Here is an 8,513-nt window from a genome sequence, read left to right on the forward strand (position 1 = left end):
AATGTAAATTATCAGTTGCAAGTCCTTCAGTAGCTGCAAGATGATTGTGTGATGTCTTCAGCTGCAGCCATATAATACAATTGTTGAAAGAACTGCACCGTCTGCCAGTTTGCTACTAAGGTTTTGGTATGAACTGAGAAGGTCCTAAATAACTTGGGATGTAGGAGATTAACTGAAAAAGCACCTTCTTCCATATAAACCAGATTGGCCTCAGTGTCCATCGTCTGATGCCTCTTGAGTATGTCGCGTTCTGCAGATGCCCATCTGTGACAACCTGGAAGAGAGCTTTTCTGTGGTGGTGTCAACTCTCTGGAATACCCTTTCCCTAGACTTTTCTATCATGCATATATGACATTTAATACAAAATGCAATGTAATAGATGTTCTTGTTTATTTTGTGTTTGTTTGAATGTTTGTTTAACGATGGTCTCTGGTTGTTTGTTTGTTTGCTTTAGTTATAGTGTATATTTATAGTTTTGTAATATGGTTTTAATCTTGTCCACTGCCTAGATATATTTTACATGACAGGCCTTATAAAAATAATTTTATGTAAATAAACTTACTTCAACAACAGCGGTCCCTTGCTAGTGACTGGGTGGATGAGAGAACCAAACCAAGTCACACAGGCACATGCTTTCTCTACCCCAATAGCTGCTCTTGGTCTTGACATGACATGTCAGAGCAGAGCATTGGTTTGACATGAGGGCACTGATCAATGGGGATATCATCAAGTGCAGCAACATGGGGTTCCTTGCACCTCCAGGCACACCCTGTTGAGGGAGAGAAGTCAGACTATACCTCAGAGGTGGAAAACATGCTTTGCTGGTGAAAGATCTCCAGGTAGGGCTTATGTCTGCAGACTTGGAGAACTATTGCCTGCAAGAGGAGATACTATGGAACTAGATGGAGCAATGGGCTGGCCTGCTATAAGGCAGCATTGGGGTGGAGGCAGTATGTACAGATAGATTTCCAAAAACTCTGTATTCCAGGATGGGTTGCTCCCATTTTTTTATACTTTCCCCTTTTACTTTCAAGCACAGTTTGTAAGAGCCAAGCTAAGTGTTTGACTAAGTATACTTTGTGTTATGTGTAAATTGTTTTGACTTTTGTGTAAACATGTGGTTCTGCCCTGCATATTTTGCTAGATGGGCTTTTTTGCCTGTCTAGATAGAGCATTTCAGAGGTGAGAAGAAAAAGGCTGGAGAGGCATCAGGAAAGCTTGAGTGCTGACTCCTCCTTGTCACTGAGGTTATTTTCCTGACCTTGGAGAGCAGCCAGCATGGTTTTTTTTTTCTGTGCTGCCTGCAAGGAGGAGACAAACGAACTGGATTCCCCACTCAAAGGTCAGAAGGCTGTCATTAACCGTGGAATGGGGGCTCCAAATATTCTGTGACTCTGAGGAGCTGTCTAGGACCATGGTATGCCTCCATTAGTGTCAGGCAAATATCTGTTATGGAAACTATTCTGTATGTGTACCTTTAGTTCAAATATGCTTTACTTTATGACTATGCAAGCTATAAAAATTAATAAACACCCAGTATCTTATTATTGGCTAGGATATATTAAAATACATTTTGCAATACAATATACAGGCTAGATAAGCAGTGTTATAATTATATTTATTACTGTGAAGAGTCACTGTTAATCATGCATGTGAGAAAAATTAACTTTATAAACTGGCCGCTTAATGCCATTTATGACTGTTCTGCACATTTTATGCAGCGTACTACAATTCTTCATAAGACTCAAGGAAACACAGGGCCAGAACCATGCTCAGTGTTCAGTGCTCTGAAGCCTGAAATTGTCTCTGCAGCTGGATAGCTCCCCAAGGTGAAGGAATCCCAGAAGTGTGTTTCCCATTATCCAGATTGCCTAGACCACTTCTTTGAAATAATATTTCAAAAAGTCTCATATGGTCACTTTCTGATGCATCAATAGAAACCCTGGGTTCAGATAGCTAAAGTCTGACTCTGCTTTAGCCACTGAAACACAAAACCTTCCATTTGTCCAGGTAGCCTAAAAATAATATTTCAAAATGTCAAAGCTTTTCTATTTCATTGTACTCAACCAACAAATATGTCAAAGAAGATTTGATTCTTTTTTGTTTCTGTCTCTATTTTGCTTCTTTTATTTATTTATTTAATTTCTATAAAGCCTGTCAGTCAAAGTTCTTTGGGCAGTTCACATTAAAAAAGGTAAAATATACATTGTATGAAACTTATTTAAACATCACTAAAAGTTTACAATACAAAATTTAAAAGCACATATTAAATAGATAAGGAAGGAGGGAGGGAGATATTCAGTCCTGTTAACAGCTTGCAGGCCCCATAAGCTCCTTGAATACCCTTCAGTAGAGGATGGTCTTTGCTTGGCACCAAAAAGACAGACTTTACCTGGTGCCAGACAGATCTCAGTGGGAAGCTCATTCCATAACTTGGGGCCAGTACTATGTGCAGTGTCTGGCCACTGACTTTTGTTTCTGGTTCTGTTTTTGGAATGCATTGTCCAAGAGCTTGTCTGAAATTAATGTAACTCATGGACCAAAAACGTTTCCACCCTTGGTTTAACTCAGTGTGACAGCTACTGGTAGTAAGCTTCAGCATTTGTATGAGACCTGAAATTTAAACTAAATTTAAATTATTTTAAATTAATGCTCATCTTGGACTTTCTTCTAAGCCCTGAAAACCTGACAGAGGTTGAACCCTCACTTAATTTTTGGCTCAGGCCTCAACAAAACCTAGCTGTTTTTTGCTTCCAGTGAAGGATTAATCTGTTGCCGTAGGGGCCCTTAACAGAAACACAAACAGAGATGTGGGCTCTTTATAGATAAGCAAGATACAGAGTGGCAGCTTGAACCTTTTCTGTAGGAACCCCAAACTAGACTTAAGTGTGATGGTTGTGGTCTGGATGCTCAGAAAGCACCCACATTTTATATGTTTTTTTTCAGGCAGACACTGTCTGATGCCTTTTCTTTTAAAACCTTCAGGTTCAGGAGGGCAGGGTTAGGCTGGAGTAGGATTCAGAACTGGATTGCAGATTGAGCAGAGAACTGTGGTTTGTAACAGTATGGCTTAACATATTAATGGTGAATCTTGACATTTTGACAATGTAGAATCAAGGACATTCTAGCCAATTTATATGCACTGACAAATCGTGGATTAATTGTGTAAACAGAAGTAAGCTACCACGCTCCTTTCCGCATGCTCTTTATTTCCATTTTTAATCAACTACGTACAGTCGGACAGGTTTTTGCTTGAAGAGCATGATGTGTAAACCTGTAAACCTGTCTTTTTTAGGGACTACAAAAACCAGAGGTTAATTCAACAATAAATCAGAAGCTAAGCACTTACTTGTTTAGCCTGTACACAACCCAAAAATCTGTATGCACATTTTACACTCAACAGCTCCAGGCCTGGCTTATAGTAGGTTGTTAGTTGCATGCAAACTGGGCCATTTTAAGTATGAATGAGTTACTTATTTGTGTTGTAGTTCATTGGCAAGGCAACAGTGCTTCTCATAACAACTTACATAGAATGTCATTTTAGGCAATTGTTCTCACTACCATTTTTTTCTTCCATAAAGTAATTTTGGGAGGATCCAATTGAAGCAAAAAAGTTGTGTGCTGGAAGAGCAATCTTAACTCTCCTGCTTATCACTTCTTTTAAATTAAAATTTAAGTCCCACACCATCTGGCCTATTTTATCCCCTAGGCTCCACAGAAAACACAGATGTCTTGTAGCATGTCCAGTGGTAGAAATCTCAGTGTGGTAGTAAGTGAATATTTTTTCTTACTCATTCATTGCAGGTCTAAATCTAGAATAAGAACCTCAAACTATTGTGATATTCAGTCTTATTGCAATGCCACCTCTGTGTTGAGCCACCATAAGGATGTTACAGGGTACTAGAAGAGAACTTCTACTGTTTAACCTACAGCCTCATAAAACATATGAGCAGTTGCCCACCTGCTTGGGCATTTGTTTTCCCTAACCTGTCCTGCTCTGCCATGGAGGAGGAAGGTCTTATATCTGATCAGAAGCTAATCAGAGACAAGTGGTTTCCTCCTCCTAAGTACTGAAAAAATGGAGGGCCTTTTTTCAGTGTTCAGACAGGAAAAACACTTAGTTCCAATCAGCTGTTGATAAGGGATTAATGATTTTCCCAGGAAGGACCCAGAGAAAAAAACTGGTTTAGTCCTGTTTCTTTCTCAGTAGCCATAGTAAAGGATTACTCTGCCTATTTGTGAATGGATGTGATGCTCTTAATTATTCTGAATTGAGATGCTGTTGAAAGTGATGCTGAATCATTTCCTGTTTACTTTTGAGTAGGCATGCATAAGTAGATTTGTCCTACTTGTTTGCCAGTAGACATGCTGCTCACACTTACTTCTGGATTCCTGCCCTTGGTTTAACTTATTGTGGCAGTACCGATGCCAGTAACAATGTGAGAAAACACATGCCATACATCACAGAATAGGGATTTTGCATAGAATTCATTAGATTTCCTCTGTTACATGGAAGTGCATTCTGTATTTACAATGAAACTAAGCATGCACCATCAACTTCAACAACTGTTGTTTCATGAGTTTAGCTGGGCAGGAAATCCTTAATAACCTCTGAGATAATGACAGTCTACCTTTCTTATGAATCCAAGAGTACATCAATTGTTTTCTTCATAATTTGAAAAAGTATAAGACATGCTTTTGAAAATATTGTAGTAACAAGTATAAATGTCTAATTTTCAGGACTTTTTAACTTGCTGTGCCTGTGGCAATTTTTATTGGATTTGGCATACTTGTAGACCTGATTAAACTGAGGTCATAAATGCCAAGTTCAAAGTTATTATCTCAACAGTTGTCCTTTGTATAGGCGATATAAGATTGAGGATTCTAATGCTTACGCTTTTCCCTAATTGTCTTAAACAAACAGTCCTTAATATTGCTATGCATATTTCCACTGTGATTTTTTCAATGGGAATGTGTCTAGTAGGCAGGATGGACTTGATAAACATGTGATACTCCTGTAGTTTGATTTGTTGAAGGAATTGTTTTCCTTTGAAAATAGCATGGAGCATAAGATTACCAATAGTTACTAGTCAGGATGATAATATACTATCATCAATATCGTAGGCAATATTCCTCTCAATACTGTTTGCTGTGGAACACTAGAGGGAGTTTGCTTTTGCTCCAAAGTCTAACTGTGGACTTCCAATAAACATCTGGTTGGTTCTGAATGTTGGATTAGATGCTTTTCCAGCATGGATCATATTATGTTCTTTCTCCCTTTGCTGTGACAGATTTACAATACTATAGTAATGTCTCGCATAAGCTGGCAGATGATATATAAGTGGGGGCAATGATACATAAGTGAAGTCCTTAGCATTTCACACCATACAAACCAATATTTGGGTTTGGAAAAATCTGCTGGAATGCCAAATTATGCTAGCTAGTCAAATGTATAACCATCCAAGAAGCTTCTGTTAGAATGCTAAAAACAAATAAGGAAGTTTGTTCAAAGAGTGTCCATGCGATCCACCCAAAAAATATCAGTTTGGGGTAGAGTAAAAATATAACTAATAAATAATGAGTAAATGCCTTTTGCATGAAGGAAATAAGGTGTTTTTTTAAATAACATAATCTTTAATCTGTTAGTGCTACTTGTCAGAGCTTATATTCCATTGTTTCAAATAAAGGTACAGCAGGAGAGTATTGGCCGAAGATACAGCTGTGAACCCATAAATAGTTCAGCTTCTTCTTATTTTCTTCTGAGATGGAACATCTTAAATACCATAAAGCAATCATTCAATGATTTCATTGTACGGCAATTTTTCCACGTAATTTCCATTACAAGATTCTCAGCCCTGTTGCTGGTTCTCACATCACTATGACGTGACACAATATATGCTTCCTAACAAGGAACACACATTATGGTTAAACCGCAGAGGTAAGCAGCATACTTACATTGCAGGTCATGCATAATCACTTATATTCTTTATGGAGGTCATTCCTGCTCCCTGGGTGGGATGTAACCTTTACTGCTAAGAAAAAGAATGACCACAGCTGCTTGCCACCTCTTCTCTCAAGCATTCGGCCCTTGGTGCGCTTTCGTTTCTTTAAGTATTGTTGAAATACATAACCTTGCTTAGTTTACAATTCCATGAAGTTTATATACTCAGGGCTTTAATTTTACCTTCAGGCAGACTCTGGCCCTTTGTGAAGAATCCTTACATCGTTGTGCTATTGCTTACAGAACATTGCAGAAGTGTTCAACTTAATTTCTGTTTACGTTCAAGGTAGACACAGTGTTGTTGATGACAAAGGTTCTCCAACAAACACTTCAAAATGTCAAAGAATCAGCCTCAGCATTATGATTTAGATACATAAATACACAATAGAAAATGGCTTAGACCCACTTCTACTCATGAATGGTTTGTGCGTACATATTGGTTTCTTTCTGCTTTGTAGAAGCTCTTCATTCTCGCAGAAAAGTTACTCTGGTAGATCATAGGATTTTCAAAGTCAGCATGTAGTAAAGCACTGGAAATGCAGCTTTGTATGCAGAGGAAGTGGGAATCCATAATTTACCAAGTGAAAGCAGTAGTAGTTCCACTCATGCAAATTAATCTTTTGATCCACATCAATGGATTGTATCAAGACTTAGTCACACTTCAGCCTAACTGAAACCATTGTAAAAAGTTTATAATGGCTGACTTAAGTCCATGGGAAGTGCAATTTATTCAATCTGGTCCAGACAATTAATTCTAGTTATTGAAATAACTCTCTGTTGAAGTAGTTCTCTGTTGAAATAGTTCTCTGTCTTTAAGGAAATACATCATGCACTAGTGCTGAAAACAGAAAATAAGTTCATCTGTATGGGAATTCAGAGATGTTATTCTTCTGTAAATTTATTTCAGTCTGAATTCAATAGTTTTGTTTTGTTTTGTTTTGTTTTTTTGTTTTGTATTTGTTTCAAAATAAAATGAAAATGAGCTAGTACAGAATCCACACATTTTAAGTATTTGCTAATCACCTAATAAGTTGTTTCTAAATAAATGATCTTTCATGTTTATACTAACCTTCAATTTCATTTTTAAAGTTTCTATTAGCTTGGCAAAGCAAAAATAAGCTTGATCCAGATTTTCAGACTGGGAGCAGGTCCAAAAATATGAATAGTTAGAAATCTGTTAAGTGTATTGATGCCATATTACCTGATACATTTGGCCTTATTTTAAACATTTTATGTATTCAGTATACAAACTCTTTGTCTTGTTTTGTTTTGTTCAGGTTAATGTCAACTGAAAATTCTTAGAGACATTTTATGCACACAAAATTCTGCCTTGGTTCCTTAGCTTCATCCTATATATCTATGGGCAGTGAAGCCAAACAAGTATAGTTGCCCCAGTATCCACCAATATGAGCATTCTCCACACTTAAAGAGTTCAACTTAATTAATAAAGCAATCTTGAATATTTCCAAAATCTGATGCTCCACAAGGAATAGCCTTTATTTCACCTCATCTGTTTTCAAGTTACCTGAAAGTGAGTGGATGGAAAAAGTGAATCATAGAAGACATCAGACATGCATATGAGCATTAATAACACAACTGGAACTGATCAAAAGTAGAAGTAGTCAAAATAGTCTTTGAAGTAAATTTACTTCAACTTAAGACACTTTTGCATTGAATCATGTGAATAAACTTTTTCATGGATTGATTAATTAGTCCTGTCCAAAATAACAAATGGAATGTAAAGTGAACAAAATATATTTTCAGGGAATTTATTCCTTCATATTTTAAAAAGGAAAATTAAATATGCCATATATGTTGGCTGTGATCCAGAGATCTGTGAGTTTGGCCAGGTTCCTTTGTTGGGTACCAAAGGCAAAGTATTGAGAGCAAAGGTTATTGTGTAGCTTATAATGGCTTTGCTTGGAATATTGAGCCACTAGATATGAATCACAATGTGCAAGTTGATAAAATCATCCTAGGTTATATGCTTGGACAATGGGATTTTTATAAGTAGACTGCAACAACTCTTTCCTCCTTCCTTTTAATAGCAAAATTGAGCAGTCCTTTTTATCAATACAGCAGTGAAAAAGGCTATCTGCAGATGAAACAGGGTTCCTGGCTAGCCAAGAGAGTTGCCCAAATAGCTTGTTTTAGGATGTATGATGAAGGAGCTCTCTTTGTTTTGCCTAGCCAATACTGAGCCTGTTTGTTCACATCTAGGAATCTTAGAATGTCAAATGAGGTTGAACATTATCAGAAACAGCAGAAAGCAAAGAATGAGGGAGAATTGGCTTTATTAAATCCGTAACACAGCTGTAGAGTACCTGTGCACTATAGTTGGCTTCACCCTGGCCATTGGTCATACTGGCTGAGGTTCATGTGAATTGGGACTCCAGCAATACCTAGAGGGCCACAGGTTCTGCACCACTTCCCTGAAGTTTCATTATACCTGTGGTGTATCCTAGGAACTTCCCAAACACCCCTTAGAAACTTCCCTAGGAACCCCGCCCCC

This window comes from Varanus komodoensis, unplaced genomic scaffold (assembly GCF_004798865.1).
Source record: "Varanus komodoensis strain SLA01 unplaced genomic scaffold, ASM479886v1 scaffold2, whole genome shotgun sequence".
NCBI classification, from domain to species: Eukaryota; Metazoa; Chordata; class Lepidosauria; order Squamata; family Varanidae; genus Varanus; species Varanus komodoensis.